The sequence below is a fragment of the Columba livia genome, chromosome 5 (assembly GCF_036013475.1).
Source record: "Columba livia isolate bColLiv1 breed racing homer chromosome 5, bColLiv1.pat.W.v2, whole genome shotgun sequence".
Taxonomy (NCBI): domain Eukaryota; kingdom Metazoa; phylum Chordata; class Aves; order Columbiformes; family Columbidae; genus Columba; species Columba livia.
Window position 1 is genome coordinate 42,418,737 of NC_088606.1, and position 17,274 is coordinate 42,436,010.

The following is a 17,274-nucleotide window of genomic DNA, read 5'->3' on the forward strand; positions in this document are numbered from 1 at the left end:
TGCTTCCCTGTACAGGCAGTTGTTTGTGAAACTTGGCTTAGCCCTTTCACAACACCCTCTTAGCACTTTCCGAGAGCCATTTAGCACTTAGCACAGTAAGCAATATGTGGCCAAGGAGATGGCAATAGAAGAGGGATATATTAGGGCCAACTGCTATTTGAGGGAATTTGCTTATTAAAGCAGATTATAATATCAGAAACAATAATCAGGCACTGTAGTAGACAGAAAAAAAAAACAAACAAACAAACCCAAACTTCCAGGGCTAAATATGTCCATACTCCAGTTCTGACTACTTTTTAACCAAATCAAAATCTATAGTTGCTAGAAGCTCAGTGGAGTCTACATCTTTATTCAGTATATAACTGGTCTGAAATTAGTTACCACATCTTGAAGAGCTGGCCATTCATCCAGATATTTTCCCCTTTAAATAAGCATGCGCTACATGTGAGAAAATGCCTGTGGAATATCTGGTTAAAAGGATAAGATAGCTGGTGAACCACTCCAGGATAAGCTGCTCCCAAGCAGCTTCCTGGTTCTTTCTTTCACATCATCAGCTCAAGTGACCACGATTTGGACTTCAGACTGAAGTCTTCCCTGTCCGATACTCCGCTTGCTGCACTTTGCTGCAGTCTCAGCAGTGCCTTGTGGCTGGGAAAGCTCTGCCCATGCCATCCGTGGAGCAGACAGCTCAGCCCCGGCATGCCTTTTGTGATCTATTTCTGTGCTTTCAGTCCACAATTTTCCATAGAGTTTCCTACCAAATGCAATACACAGTATGCTTAGCTCTGCTGGCACATTTTGAACCCCCTTTTCTAGCAGATCTTTCATAAGTTAGCACCACTTTATAGATTTCCCACTGATTTTCACTCCTATTTCTGTGGATGTTCCTTCCTCGGCGTGACCTGGAGACAGCTTGGCAGCTCAAGGCAGGCTAAAGAGCCTCTTATATGCAGAAACCACAGGTCCTGGAGTGTGCTGAGCCAACATCAAAGCTAAAACTTTAAAGATAATGACACAGCAATGGCACTGGTGATCAGCTCTTGCACGTGTAAAGAATCTGTAAAGACGTCCCTATGCACCTCCTTCTTCTATCCATCTGATTAAAGTGATCTGCTACTGTTCACACCACTTTGCCAAATGTATATGTATTTGCCAGTTTCATCTGCTGACACCAAGAATATTGTGTGTGAAAGTTTCCATGTTCTTATAATTATCCACTACCTGTTACAAGTTCAATCGCTTCTTGAACAGAGTTTTCCCTTTAGCTGAGTGCTAGGAACACCTTACAAATCTCAGTTTTTACAAGGGCGGGAAGCTGACCTGGGTTAACTCTGCACTTATCTTTTGTTTCCTAGCTTTGTTTGGATTTTATTTTAAATACAAGGTGGTTTTGCAGAAGGTAGGTGTTTGATGCAATTCAGAAGATGAGTAAAAAGGCTGCAAATGTGGAAAGAATTAATTGCTCACTTATCCCATCCTTCTGCACTGCAACTTCAGGCTCCTGCAGGGAACAGATGACATGACACCATCAAAGTACTGGCACATAGTGAGCAGAAGCGCTTCTCACTGCACAGCCACCTTGCTGCCAAGGCAGTGGAGACAGACTGGAGCCAGCTGCCAGCTAGCAACTCCTACCAGTATAGCCATGGCTACTTGGGGTGCAGTTCCTGGGTCTTTCCCCAGCCTCTCAGTGAGTTTGTAGTTGGCATGAAATATCATGCTGCTCACAAACATACTGGTCAGTAGTCGAGCTGTCAGTGAAAACCAGCTCTACCACACGAACCTCTGTTACATCTGCGTTAGAGTCAGCTTTCCGCAGTAGGAACATAAAGCCATAGCCAGCCCAGAGAGCTAATCTACATCCTCAGTTCTCCTTTCAAAGATCTTCCTTCATACTTACATCCTGGACCCATCTTGGCATTCATGAGGCTGGTGCTCATGTACCAGTGCAGTGATACAAAGATGTGGAGATGGGTTCAGCAGTCCAAGTTGTCCCTGGAGGGGGTACATCCTCTGGGGAGAACTTGGACCGCTAGACCCGTCTTTGTATTCAGGCAAGGCCGGTGCTCGTGTATCAGAGCAGTGATACAAAAATGTACAGCATTCCCTAAGCAAAGACTGTGCGAGGCAGCTTTAGGATCACCCCAGTCCTACTTCCCCCAAGGAAAATTTCCCTTTTGGATGGCTTAGTAAAGCCAGTACGTTTCGAGCTGGAGATGAAGAGTTGGTCTCTGCGCCCGAGCAAGCTTTTGAGGACTTCTTTACCGTTCCTTTGCCTTGAGATGCAGGGCAGGAGGTTCCTGGGGGAAGCAACTCTCTGCTGAAACGGCCAAGGCGGGACCAGGGTGGTGGTGGGTTTAATCCCGACTCTTCGGCTCCGTGGTGCTCAGCTCAAGCACTAGGGGCAGCTAGAGGAAACACGCTTTTCCCTGCCTTATGCGGGCGGCGCATCTTTATACGTGGCCGAGCCTTTCGTCTTGCAAGAAGAAGGTAACCGGCCCCCTCCTTCATTCCGGGAGCGAACCCGGCGGGGCGGGGGCTGATGGCGGCGGTCGCGGTTCCGCCCCCTGCGCCGTGCCCGCGGCGGCGGCGCCCCCTGGCGGCCGTGCCCGGTGCGGGTGGCCCCGCGCTGCCGTGCCGCCCGGCCCGCGGCCGCCCCGCGCCGCGCCTCCGGTTTGTCAGCACCTGCTCGGTGATGAACAGCGGGACGTTAAACACCAGCGGCTTCTACCGTAAATTGCGCAAACTTTCCAAAAAATCAGCGATACCGTTCGGGGACGTGGAATAAATTGGAGGAAGCTTTCCGTTAACATCCAGGGAAGCGGGTCCTTCGTCCAGGTTTATCTACCACAAAACCTCGGCAGTGACAAGGTGGCTTCGCTCAGCGCCCGCGGCACGGACACGGACGCGGACGCGGACGCGGACACGGACACGGACGCGGACGCGGACACGGACGCGGACACGGCTGCGCCGCCCGCCCGCCGCCAGGGGGCAGCGCCGCCGCGGCGCGGGCCCACCGGCGCGCGCGCGGAGCCCGGTCTGCGTCAGCGCGCGCGGCCCGGGGCGGAGCGTCGCCTGACGGCGGCCCGGGGGCGGAGCCAGCCGGGTCCCGGGAGTGGAGGCGGGGGGTGTGGTGCCGGCCGCGGTCCCGGCCCAGGGGCCCTCAGAACCGGGCGAAGCGGCCTCTGGGCGGGGGTCTGGCCGCTGGGCCGGGAGCTACGCCGCGACCCGGCCGGCGGCGCGCGCTGTCCCCGCGCGCCCTCTGTGACGCCGCCACCCGCCGTAACGTAAATATTTGTCTGGTGAGGCGGGAGGGGCCCGGGTGTGCCCGTTCCCGGGTGGCACCCGCGGCACGGACAGCAGGTGAGCGTGGCGAAGCCGAGATGGACGCAGCCTTCCCCCGCCCGGCCCGTGAGCGCGGCTCGGCCCCGCTGCCGCTGCCGGGGCTGCCGCAGCCAGCGGGAGGAGAGCGGCACCGGCTGTCTGCTCATTGCCGTTTAACGGAGCCTGCATGCTTCACAAATCGACGTCGTTCGCCCTATAAGTAGCACTCCACACGGTGTAATTTGTGCCTTTTTTTTTTTTCCCTTCCCTCCTTTCACTGCTCCATTGCTGTTTTCTGGACTATAAAGAGCAGCAAAGAATGAATGGAGTTGGGGTCCACGAGAGATCAAATCAGTTCAAAAGTGAGGAGGGAGAGAGTAAAAAAGTAACTTCTCATCGCTCTTCCCAATGTTTTGTGTGAAGAGGCCGATTGCTGTAGGATACGCAAGGCTCTGGCCTGCCTGTGTCACCAGCACAGGAGGTGGCCGGGTTCAGGACTAGAGGAGTCACTGCTTGGTTCCAGCAAGGCAAGTTCTGTGTTCCTTTGATTAGAAGATTGGATACAAAGGGCCAACCAGCCAGCCAGGTTTTCTGAAAAAAAAAAATACAGAAACAAAAAGAAATTGAAGGAATCCCTTCCTTTTGAAAATAAAGGTGAGGTGGCATGAATGTCATCTAAATTGCTGTGCATCTCTGTATTTCTTGCACTACATTCACAGGCCAAATACAGTGTGAAGGCAATGTGAAAATCTGTCAAGGCATCCAGGCTGTGTCAGAAAGATGCTTTTCTCTGTGTTCTTGGAGCTAAAAGAAAATTCAGTAAGTTGCTGAGCTGAATGCTTCGTCCTCCTCCCTCACAAGCTTCTGGAGGTGACAGATGTTTCCTCAGGGCCTGTTATTTCAGACACCTCCATGATTTATATATCTCTGCAAGCCTGGTGGGTGGAATTGGATGTCGCAGACGAGCTGAAAATAACTCCTGTACTCAGACTCTGATACCTACTGGCCCATGTAGAAAAATGAGATCAAATTGAATCACATTATATGTGCCTGGCACATTCTTTGAGATGTACAGATGGAACAGTGGTGGGTTAAAGTGAAGTTGAAACGCTCTTGTGGAGAGCGCTGGCAAGGACTCTGCAATAACATTGTGCACAGCAGAACCACCCTGGCTTAACTCGCATGATTATTTTGCTAAGATCTGCAGTAGCTTACAGAGGAAAACTTCATATTTAGAACAATATGTAATTCCCTGTGTGACTGTGATGTAGAATTGGACAGAATGCCTTTGGCACCCACAGTGAGAGGTTCAGGAAGACAACTGGATGGATGGCCTTGCAGAACTGTGCTTGAGCATGCCTGAAGTGACGCCAAGGGGCTTCAGACCTGTTCCCATGGTCCTCACTGGAAGCAATACTTGGTGGGAAAAAACTGCTGTGGGACCTTGGGGTTTCAAGCTGTTAACGCCTTGTCAGGTGTTTTGGGATAGTCTGATGGAAGAGGAAGACAAATAAATATGCTACATCCACAGGTGCCCAGCACTCCAAAAATATAATCAGGGGACACTATGGCCCATAGGCAGGTACTGGTCTGGAGGCACAGTGTGAGGGCTAAGATGTAAGGGAATGTTCTCAGGTTAACTTCTCAAAAGCCGAGTTATCTACTTCTCTCCATATGCAGAGCTCGGGTAGTTTCACCCAGCCATTCATTAAGGATCCCGGGTTTCCCCGAGTGTGGCCTGGCCTCCATTGGGTACAGCTCAGAACCAGCCTCCAGGAGATTATAATATTTTCCAAGGCTGGGCCTTTGGTCCATGGCAGCCTCCGGGGGACATGGAGCAGCGGAGCAGAGAGGGCCTGGGCACGCTCCGCCCCACCCTGCAGCCAGCGGTCAGACATGCAGAGCCTGCCAAGGTAAGCATGGCTCCCTCCACAGCCAGAGCTCCAGAGCAAAAGCAGTGACTGAAAAGTGGCAGAACTTCAGCTCCTTGTGAGGAGCCAAAGGCAGAACTCACAGCAGAGGACCAAAACTGCTGCAGGTTATTCCCACTTCCAGGGAGAATCTATTTCACGGGGTTTCCTGTCAAGAGTTTCTGCCCTAGCACAGCTTTGGCACGTGTCATCTCTGCATTTAAAGCCTTTTTTTTTTCCCCCCCCAGAAAATTGCCTTCAGTTATTTGTTTCCACTTAACCTGAGTGCTTCCCAACCACTGGGCTTAACCTCACTGCTGTCCCTAGTCCCCTTTGAGCACCAGTGTGTGATGATTTGGATCTCCTGAGGCCTAACCCAGTGCTTTCATCCAGGAGTCATTCAAGCTGCCTCTTTAATTCGTCAGAGATTATTTGGATTCAACATGTGCCTGTTTCTCTTTCTTCAAGGCTGCATGATTTCCACCCTTTCCTTGCATCCTCCAGCCTCCCTGTCCCCATTGTTGTTTGCTGTTCCTTTTCTTCTTTTTTTTTGTTTTTTTTTGAGTCTCTTTGCCACAAAGTATTACACAAAGTGATACTTCAGGATGTACAGTGGAAGAGACACAGGACATCAATCCTGCTCTCAGAGATCCCGTAAGAAAAAAAACCCAAAACACTCTTTAAACTCCCACAAAGATTTAAGCCAGAAAGTCTTCATGTTTAAACTGATGAACAAATAATTTTTTCAGAGTCAGTATACTTGTGGTGATGATGGTGCTGTGTCCTAAGGGAATTAATTTGCCTTCTTTATATTACTGAACTTTCCTGCTCACAGATATCTTGGTCCAGAGATATCCCATGTTGCATCCTGGTCCAAGACTCACAGCCCCACTCTTGCAGGAGGAAAATGCTGCATCTCTGGAAAACGTGAGTGAAATTTTAAGTTACACAACAGAAGCAGAACCCAAGGCCTTCTGCTGGTTCACTGACCCAGCACATTTTAGACTTGTCTGTCCAAAACTTTGGATGATATAGGTGGGACAAGTGGTATAAAATTGCCATTCTGTCTAGGAGGATGTTAGATCTGTTCGCTCTCACTACATCCTGATGTGTGTGGCTGTACAGGAGCATGGCAGCAGTGCCGCTGATCTTCAGCCTGTGGTTGCAGTGGAAAAAGTAACACAGAAATATAATGTAATTGTTTTTTAAAAAGTGGTGGTTTTTTTAGTATGTTGGGAGGGGTGTGTTTTTTGTTTGGGTTTTTTTTCCTTTAAAAGCCTCCCAATTCTTCTGTCACTAGTTGCAGTCCAGGAAACTTTGTGTTTATTAAGCCCTGTGTAAATTTGCAGTTCTCTATAAATGTAAAATCAATAGCATTGATAACAACAGCAAAGTGCTTAGTCCAGCTCTGCTAATAACCCAAGCCTGCTACCATCTTGATAAAGTCACTTGCTTTACATGGGCACCTCCTCTCCATGTGAAAACATGGGGAGCAGAACAGAAGATACTTGTGTTCCCTGACAAGGAAGGAAACATTGAAAACATGTAATTTCCAGCAGGTGATGACGGCAGGCAATGACCTGAAGGACTCTCTTAAATGAGGGTGCTTTAGCCCCTCTACTGAGGGCTGCAAAGACGCACTTCCTCTTCTAGGAAATGAAAATTTTAACAAACATCTCCTCGCTAATGGTGTCCTTTTTTTTGTCTCTTATCACAAGTATACAAGAAAGAGGAGTGACCAGTAAGCTGATGGAGTGAGCAAAATTGTATCTCTGGAGGATGAAGACAGTGACGATATGATCGTTCTGTGCCTGACGCCCCTGAGCTCTGGCCTCTATCAGTGATGACAACCCACAACTGCTTTTAGTATGGCACAGCCTGGGCAGTTTCTGGGGTTCACAGCAACAGTCACTGAGTATGTGTTGGGACCACACTTCCACTTCTGCCCAAGCATCCTGCAGCTCCACTGCCCCTCTACCTTCCACTGTGGTGATTCCCTTCAGGGTAGAACCACTGCAGGCAGCTGCTCCTCTTCTACCACCTCCTCTTTCATCCTTGTTTAGGGTTTCTAGATGGTTTACTGACACCTGAATTGGCCTCCATCATGACCTCCTCAGGGAGTTCACTGACAGATCTGGGACCCCAGAAGTAGTCCCTTTCCTCCTCCCTGCCCACCTCTGCCCATGAGCCTGGCCTCATCGTGCTCTGTGGTAGGTCCACAGTCACCTTTGTCATGATGCTGCTGTTTTCTTCTCCTCTGACCTCTGCCTGCTGACCTATCCCTTGGTCCAGTGACCTTCAGCACAGGACAAATCCTCCTTAAGTGCCTATACAAAAGGCAGCACTCCCACTGTTAAATAATAATTATACAGCAATAATCACTAGAGGGCTGGCAGGGACTTCAGGAAGTCTCTGGAGCCATCCACCCTGCTCTCCCAGGTGGAGTCACCCAGGAGCAGAGCCTGACACATATGTGAAATGCTTCCAGCGATGGGGATGCCGCAGCCTCCCCAGCAGCCCCCTGCGGCCCAGGAGACCTTCCTGGGAAGAAAGCACTTTGTTGGGTGCAGCCCAAATCTTTCCTCCTGCAAATCACATCGATTATTAATTGTCCTTCTTCTGGTGGCTGTGGGGAAGAACCGATTGCAGTTTGCCTTATAAAAACCTTTTATATAACAGCAAGGCAGCTTTTAGAGTAACCGAAAAAGAGGCGTTTGCTCGCTTGCAAAGTCAGGAAATTCCCTGCCAATGGACATTCTTTGTCGGGGATCCTTTGCCAGCATAGGCTGAGCATTAAGCCCCACAATCTGCATTTTCCTCTTGAATGACTCCCACAAAATAAACCAAATATCACATCCAAGGAGATTTATTACATCCCTTCCAAGGGCAAAGCATTCCTCAGCTACATTCCACTTCTGTCTTTTGTGCTTAGGAAAGGGGAAAAAATTCTCTGTGATGCCTCTGGATCCCACCCCTTGAGGGCTTCTGTCGTTAATAAAGCTGAGCAGCTGGAGCCAGATTTGTCAGACTCATCCTGAAAGGCTGGCTTACTCCTGCTGCAAGAGCAGCACCACCAGAGCAGCCGTAGGATTCCTGCCTCTGCTGGAAGATTAATAACTCGTGGCACCACGTTTCCTCAGTAAAAACACCTTTTGTTGTTCCCAGTGACACTCTATCCCCGTGGCAGCAGCTGCCAGAGTGGATCTTCTCGCTTCTTTGCCGCTCTGGCTTCTCCTGCCGCTGCATGATGCAAGAGTTTGCAATGCTTTTTGGGAGTTCAGACGTGCTCTCGGGGACACTCTGCTTGAAGCGATTGCTCTCTCCAGGCTTTGTAGCGAAGCTTTTATCCAGATGTGTGAAAAGGGGGATGTGTACAGAGGGAGGTCAAGGGGGTGAAACCTCTGTTGTGTTATCTGAGCTTAATTAAGCTTCTCCCAAGGCAGTTACTAATTGATTGACCCCAGGACTGCAAAAGGGAGCAAATTTAGTGGAGCTCATTAAAAGAGCAGAGTTTGGAATTTGATTTATTTTTTTTTATTTCAGACGTGAATACCTTTGACTGATGTCTTGCTGACGGATACCAGTGAAACAAACACTACTCAGCAAATATTGGCAGGTGGATTTGGCTTTTTAAATCCAAATGAGAAGTGGTGAGTCCTCTCATGCCTGCTTATCATCATCATGCCCCTGGACACCATTATGGGTATCACTTCACTGGAGCTCTGACCTTACTTTCTGCCCCAGCCTGGGCTGTGCTAACCAGCCTGCAGTCTCTTTCAGTGGATATCAAATCCTTTTCAGTTTGACAGGCTTCAAAGTCATTTCACAAAATCGACCAAAACCCCCCTCCCCAACCCAAAAATCAGTTTCCCCACCAAAAAATGCAACCACTGCAGGCGTGGGTGAGGCCAGCTCTGTGACAGCACAGGGCAACACTCCAACATGACTGTGTAGCATGTGGAGAAGGGGAAAAAATGCTGTGTCCAAGAGGAGCTGCAGGAGGAATGAAGGGAAGAGGACCATCCCCTCCCAAAAGTCTGGGACACTGACTTTACCAAAAATGTTGAGATCATTTCCAGTCTGATAGTGTTCATATCTGTATTACTCAACTGAACCCCCACCCAGAGCCACATACAGCACAGAGTGCTGAGTGACAGGTGGCTTCTTAAATACCTGCAGCTTGGGGCACTGTTTGCAGGTCTCCTCAGCAGGTACTACTCTTGGTGACATTTGACATGATGAAAGCTCACCCCGTCAGGACTGAGACACAGCCAGTGTACGGAAGAGGCTACAGGAAGATAAGGTGTGTGGAAGCAACGTGCATGCCTGAAGTTGAAGGAGACCGTCACAAGGACAAGGTGTCAGGAAGAGCAGCCACTGGCCAGGTGACAGAAGGCTGTTAAAAGGCCAGCTTTCACAACCAGCCCAGCCAAAGCTCCTTGCGTTGCTTTGAGACAATTCACTGTGGCTACAATCAGCCTTAAAATAATTTCATCTGGGCTTTAAAGCTAGTTAGAACATGGGTAGAAAGCCCTAGTGTGTAGTAAACTGACGAAGTTGTGTGAGCACCCTGGGTGTGAGATATTGCTGCAGATTTGAAGTTTCTCCTGTCAGCCTGTGAGTTGCTTCCTTTATTTTCCTTGCTAGGACAGACTGTTGTCCTATCCCCTGTTTCTCTCCATCCTTCAAGAAGATGCTGTCCTCTTCCTAAGATGTTTCTGTGCATTCTGTGAAGTTTTGCAGGGATTTGGTGGAACTGTCAGCTGAGCAGCAACATGGACAGGTGACACCTATTCTACATGGTTTTCACTGTGAACACATCTCCGCAGTCATGTCTGTCTATTGCTGTCCTAGGCCTGTTCACCTTTATGCTTTTCAGAGCACTTCGGAGTTTGTTTTCTGCCTCTTCTGTTTAGAAAATGTTTAACATTGGTGAGTGTTTACAGGAAAGTGCCAATTTTCATACCATGTTTAAAGGACACTGGTTTGTTTTGTCTCTAGGTTTAGGCAGTGGTTGCAACAATAAGTCCCTAGGTGTAGCTATGAGGAAGATGGACTGCCACTGTCTCTGTGGTGAAATGACATTTGTCAGCAAGGAGAACTGACCCTCCAGAAGAAGATGCTGCTGAGGAAAAAGAGGAAGCCAAGTGTCTCCTTTCTGAAGCACGTGGACTTCCCTGCCCTGAAGAGGACACTTGTGACCCTCACAACACTCCCCGCTGCTGCTTTCTCTTTCTTCCTCTCTCAACCACACCCACTATTTAACCATTTAGATATAAAAATAAAAAAAACACCAAACCCACTAGACAGAGGGTTTGCTAAAGAAGGGTAATTTTAAAAGCAGGTCTTTGAGGTCAGCACGTAATTGTAACATTTGGACTGTGTGATCCAAGACAAAAATAATCCAGTGGGTGTCTGGCCCAGGAAGAGAGGATGGCAGCCTGCAGTGAAGGAAGAGTGACTTGCACGGGATTGATCAGATGGCAAAAGACCAGACAAAACTACTCGCTGGCACCAGGACTAATATATGTGTAGGATCCTGCAAGATTTTCTGTCTGTGATGGGATTTGTAAGGGCTACTGTACTGGGTCACAGCCTCCCTTGGTTAGTAGCCCTGCCTCTGCCAGGGGCTGGCACTCGGTGCTTCCCGGGGATTGAATGGTCTTTTGCAGAAATACAGATTTGTTGTGAAGTATATTTATATATTAGCCTGCTAATGAGGAACATTTCTGGTTTGCTCTGGAATTTAGAGTGCTGAGGGTTTTTAACCATTCTCCATTTCCAGTCCCCCACACCAGGTACCTTAAGAAAACCTGTCTTCTTCAAAGGGTTCATGGGCTGCAAGCTGTGCTCTTCCCTTGTATGGTATAACGGAGGACGTTTTCACACCTACAAATGTCGGATCCTTTCCTCACAGTACCTTCTCAGTTATAACTGACAGCAATAAGTTATGTGGGACAATCATATAATGTATTTTACCAGTACTTCCTCTAGTACATTTTAAGTGAAGAAGTGAGCCTTGTAAGTGCCCCAGTATCTCTGCTGTCTGCCAGCCCTGAGAGTACAATACAGGGGGTAGGGCGACCACACCACAGTGCTGGTTTTGTTTATCATTCTGGCAAGACAGAGTGGCAGCCCTCATCACTTGGAAATAATGATGCTAATTCTTGTATTGGGGCAAAGCACCAACTGTCCACAGAGGACTCTGATTTTCCTGGCCCCAGAGGTGGCATGGGTAGGACACCAAGCTGCCTTTCATCTCTGTTGTTCCTAAGACTGAGTTGCTTGCACATTTGCTCCCAGATGAAAGCACCATAAAAATCAGTTTTACTGTGAAAGCAGGAGGGAGCACGCCTGTACACTGATGACAATGGCTGGGGGAACAGAGCTGTACCTGAATTCATGCCACTTCTGTTTCCATTCCAAGACGCCCAGCCATCAACTCTCCAGGCTTTCACCACAGTTTAGTATTGACCCTTCTCAAACCACTGTCTGTGCATGAAAGGGATTTATTTTTAATCAGAGGCCAGTGCTGGTTGCAGGGGTCTTTACTTTGTGACCTTCAATACTGTTTCCAGGAGGAGACAGTGGGTTTCAGTACCTTCTTGCTGTGGCTGCCTCGGGGTCAGCCCTTCCCAGAACAGATGCCACTGATTTGGGAGGGCTTGCTGCCTCCCCTTTATTTAAGTACCGGTTACACAGCTCCGCCAGTACCCATTGCAGTCGTAAACCACACTCAAGGGATGAGCAATTTAGGGTTTGGAATCATTGTGGACCAGCCCTGGAGACCTCATGCAATTGTTTTTCATCTCTCTTACACCCACAGTTTTGCTAATTAGAGTTACTGCAGAACCCAGAGAGTTTCTGACTTGAATTTGAGTTGGGAAAGACACACAAAAGAAAGGAATTTGTGTTGTAAATTAGATTTCTCAGATTTCAGTGATTTGTCATGGAAATGTGGCTCAATCTATGCAGTCATAAAAACATTTCACATATTCAAACTCTTCTCATGCTATTCAGTTCCCTGATGTGGCAGGGTACAGTGACTATAGGAGGTAAGGTTAATTTCAAATCAGCTGTGTTAGAATCATAGAATCATTTTGGTTGGAAGAGATCCTCAAGATCATAGAGTCCAACCATTAACCTCACACTGGCACTAAACCATGTCCCTAAGGACCTAATAAAAATGACTTGGCACCTCAGCTGAGGAAGCATTAAACCTACAAAATGAGGATTAACCTAGAAACCATTCCCAAATCCTAGTGATCTATGTGAGAATACTGGATTCTTGTCTCAAGTTGTTTTCTGCCCCTTCCAAAGTGTCCCAGAGGATATATGCTGCCTCTTGGTGCAGCTCAGGTCAGGGGGAGAGCACCCAAGTACCTCCCCATATGTGTTGTGCTCCCCCATGATACAAAATGAAAACCACAATTCAGACTTCAGTCAATGGGGGTGGTCTAAAAATAATAGGATTTAAACCAGTAGATGATGGTTTCTTACGTTTGCCTGCCTGTTTTGTAGCCAGGAGAGTGCATTTTCAGCCAGTTCCCTGCAACCATCAGAAGTCACCAAAGAGCAGAGGAGGTGTGAAGCTTCCACATTCCCAGGACTCCAGGTGCTCAGGCAAGAAAACCACTAAATGGCCTAAGATACCTAGAGAAAGAAAGACCTGGCAACACTGTTATTCCCGTTTGCCACACAAACCAGTACCTCTGGTTTCTCTTATACATCAGCAGACATTAGAGAGGCACAGGCACAGTGCTGCGGGTGGTGAGTTCTTGAGCGCTTCAAAGAGCCTTTTCTTTAGTGCTGCTGCCTTTGGGCATGTTTCATGCCTCACGTTTTGGGCTGCTGCCATACTTAAGCTCTCAATGAATGAAGAGCTGCACATGGCACGGCAGCAACAAAGGGACCATGCTCAGCATACCAAGGAGACGGGTACTCTGGGACAGAGGAGCTAGGGACTATACTGCCTTGCCCTGCCTATCTAACTCCCACTCAGCTGGAGAAACCACATCTCTCTGCACCTCTCTTTCCTTGCTGGGCATCTGTCTAACAAGTGTGAGGGGTTTGCTCAGTGGGGCTTCTGGATGGCAGCTTTTAATATTTATCTCTTCATTTTGGAACTCCATCAGTGCAAGAGGGTTGTGTTACACACTTGGCTGCAGCTGTATGAGACTTGTTAACTCAGTAAGTCCCTCTCTTCCTTTTAGCAGGTTGAAAAAGCCACACTGGGGCTTTTCAGTCTCGAAATGGTGGTGAAGCTCTGCAAATCCCACTTACCAGGGCTTCCCCCAAAGCAGTTCTTGCTCAGTGAGAGGGCAGCTGGCTGGCTCAGGCGAGCTCTCCCAAGGCCAGCACTGGGCTGCATGGGCAGTGCCAGCTCCACACTGCCTTCCTGCCCCAGCCCCATGCACCGCTCGGACCAGAGAGTGACATTTCTGCCTGCGCCTGACAGCATCTGTTGCCATGGCAATGCCTATTTGAACTTGAGCCATGCTGCATCTTCCCTGAAGTTGTGAATTGAGCTTAGCTTTATTTATTTAAAACCAACCGTAACAAGTGATAGAAAGAGAAGAGACACGTTACAAATCCCCTTGCGCAGGCCATAGCCAAATGAGTCAGAGGCACTGCAGGCTTTAATCAGCCCACCTGACGTCAAACCTCTCCATCAGAGCTAAGTGCCGCCTGGAAATGTCAACATGCCCAAATGGAAAGGCCAGAAGGTAAATCTTTTCCTGTGCTCACTCACTGAGTAGGAAAGAACAATTAAAATTCAGCCAGTACCCCAGACACATCTTAATGGCAATCTGATTGAACACTCTTCTCCTCCCAGTCCTCTCCCATCCCTGCCATTAGGTGCCTGGGGACAAGACCTCTTGGTTTAAAGGATCTTTGTAATGCAGCATCAGACCCCAGATCCTGCAAGAACAAGGTGTTACCACTGGTAGCAAAAATGGGCTCTGTAGGAAAACTCTAGCTGACACGAGCTCTCTCACAAACACTGAGCTAACTGTGTCATGATAGTCATTCCCAGTTTCACGCTGTCAATGCCCGGGGGTAAGAAGAGCAACTTACCTGGGATCTATATCACTTGCTGACAGCAGCAAGAATGAGACTGTGTTTGCTAAAGAAGGTGTCAGCCATCTGTGGGCAGGTCAGGGCTAACCCTGAGACATGGCCACAGCAAAGGGAAATGGTCGTGTGCCCTAACAGAGGAGTGTCCTCCTGGGAACAAAAACCCTTCTGCATCCTTCCTCCATCCATTCTAACACAGCCCAAACTTTGGGCCCTTGTGATGAAGGAGCCCCCAGCTTTGGATACAAGAAGCCCATTCTTCAGCATATATCATGAGTGAGGTGTTCAAAGGGGAGAGGGGTCAGTCAAGGACACCTACAGCTTTATCTGCCCCTTTGAGGGAAACCATCCCTTCACAGCCTGCTGGTGTTTGCCAGGGGTGACAAAGGGACACACGCAGACATCAGGGGACACAAGCATGTGGAGAAGGAGGAAGGAAGGAAAAATCTAAGATGCAAACCACACCACTTAAAACCAGGGTGGTTTTCCAGTTCCTCCAAAGTGCTCCCCACACCCAGCACTGTACAGCAGCCAACCTGGTAGGCTTCTGATCTCCCCAAATCACTTAACATTTATGCCCCCTTTTATTTTTGTCCTAAATGTAAGCATTTTGCTTTGGTGGCTGATCCTGGCAACATGCCCCAGACATTACACTGGCATTGCGTTTCCTCTAGGAGATAAGTCTGTAATGAAGGTTTCCTCCACAGTGTCTCTCGTTCCCTCGTAGTGAAAGTCTGTAATTACCACTGAGGGGCGAGGCAGACAGCACTGGAACAATGTCATTTAAACAGGGGTGAGACATGCCCGAATTGCTGGGTTGAGCTTTTCTCCCCAGTAGGACTGCTTGTGGATCTGGACCTTGCATTTAACCCTTGGCAGGGCAGGGAACACTGTCCTGCCCACTCCCCCGACCAGCCTGCACTCACGAAATCTGCTCTGATCCGGGCAGATCCTGTTGGACATAGCCAAGATGTGAGTGTCTGACTCCTCCGCCATGCTTGAGGGGCTAAGAGGCACAAATCAGCTGGGATTGCCCCCTAGTCATCATGCGGGCAACTGAGGCTTTGGAGTTGACTCTGAACAGTGCGTGCCATGGGTCAAAGCAGGGCTGGTGCCTGTTCCAGCGGCTTCTGCACCAAAGCTGTCTGCTTCCAGCTCATTGATGCAAGGTATCTTCTTGGGCTAAAATTCAATCAAATGGGGTGTGCAGCTATACCCCTCATCCTTCCTGGGAAAAGGTTTGAGATGTAGGAAATAGTTAAGAGAAATGAGGCAATATAGTCCCATCAGAGTGACACTTCAGGTTGTCTGCAGCCCCATGAAGGCTGCCTGGGTCCCTTTTGCAAGCTGGCTTGGCAACCATGCAGGCTAGAAGTCTGTTAGAGTAAATAAAAGGGGAAGCTGAGGCAGCCATCCTCCTCTGCTGTTCTGTAGCTTCCCATTCCCCTGAATTTCCTGAAGGGGAGTTATTTAAAGTGTCTTCAAATGCTAAGAAACTGCTGGAAGGAGGTGCGTTCGTACTGGAGTTACTTTTCATTCAGTTAGTCACCCTCAAAGTTGTCTGGTTCTCCAGGGAGATTGCCAGCAAGAAAAGAAGGCAGAGTCTCTGTTCTGTCCAAGATATAGAGCAGGGAGGTCAGACTACGTGTGACAAGGGAAAGAAACATTCTTAGCCTGCCATGAAGAAGTGAAGGAGGTACAAGTTGATTTTTCCCCCCTTTATCAGTTACTTTCAAAGTGGTGAGTTTTCAGTTTTCATCTGTTGTTATGGTATCTATTTACCACTTTGGGGGTCTACTTTCCAACGTACCTAATCCTGCCACAGGCAGCTCAGCTGCATTTCCAGGACACTGAACGGGTTCCCCAGAAGGACATTGCTGGGGTCTGATGTCTTATCTTCAAGGCTTTCCTTTCCCTAGGTCTTGCATTCCCTGCTTCCTTGCCTGTCACTCGTTTGCAAGGCTGATTTAGATCTATCTGAGGGCCCTAAATTTACCTCAGAAAGAATAATAATTGCAGAGCTGAGCTCTGTGGCTTCCTTTTCATTCCCCACATAGCATTAGGGTGCTCACTGAAACCACAGCATTCATGGATCCTTGCCATATGCAAACATGCAATTAATATGCTCTTCACTTTCCCCTCTACTTCCCAAGCAAGAGGGGGAAGAAAGGACAAATCGTGGTGTACACTCCCTTAGCACACACATGTGTGTCTGCACCTCGCTCGAGTGCTCCAGCATGGCTCACACCTACTTGGACTCGTTGGTTACTGATTAAATGTGTCTGCCTGCAGGCAGACATTTATTATAACTTGATGCAACACCATTTCTGGGTAGCTGCATGCAAAGCAACGTGCAGAACACACTTCGTTCCCTGTTTGAGCTGTGGCAGCAGATTTTTGAAGATTTCACAGGTGTTCCCTGCTTTCTCTGGTTTTAGCAGGGAGCCAATAGGTGTGACTTCCTCGCTGGCTCCCCTCCCTGTGCTGCTGCTGCTCGCTGGTGCTGGGAGCAGGTGTGCTGGGTATCTGGCAGGGACACAGCACCCAGGTGGAAGGAGGAAACAGCAGCTGAAGCTGGCTGCAGGGAGAAGTGTGTGCGAGAGAGTTGAAACCCGCCGCTGGAAGGGAATCAAAAGGGAGCCGGATTTCCTGGATGGGGCGGGGCTGTGGAGCGGAGGGCAGAGAAAGGCTCCGCCGTCTGCCAGTCCTTCCTCGACAGTGACCTTTTGCTAGAGGGTGTTCTGCTGGAGTCGTCCCCTCCTATCTTGATTTCTTCACGGGCTTTGAATTGTTCCTACAAAAACTAAATGATAGCCTGGTTGTTGGATACGTAACTATTTGTTCTTTGAACTATGTTGAAAGTCCCATTTCCAACCTCATCTCATTCTCAGTGGGACTTGAGGAGCAGAGGGGTACTACAATGCAGCACTTGCTCCCTCTGCCAGTGTTGCACAACACAGTG

General features: G+C 48.8%; 1 long non-coding RNA gene across 1 annotated transcript; it reads left to right on the top strand.

Annotated features, from left to right (window-relative positions):
• The first annotated feature begins 2,616 nt into the window (after nucleotides 1-2,616).
• On the top strand, nucleotides 2,617-12,729 carry LOC110358578 (uncharacterized). Its single transcript, XR_010473021.1, has 3 exons — nucleotides 2,617-5,237; nucleotides 6,070-6,161; nucleotides 8,778-12,729. It is a non-coding gene; the product is annotated as an uncharacterized LOC110358578 (long non-coding RNA).
• Nucleotides 12,730-17,274: the final 4,545 nt, after the last annotated feature.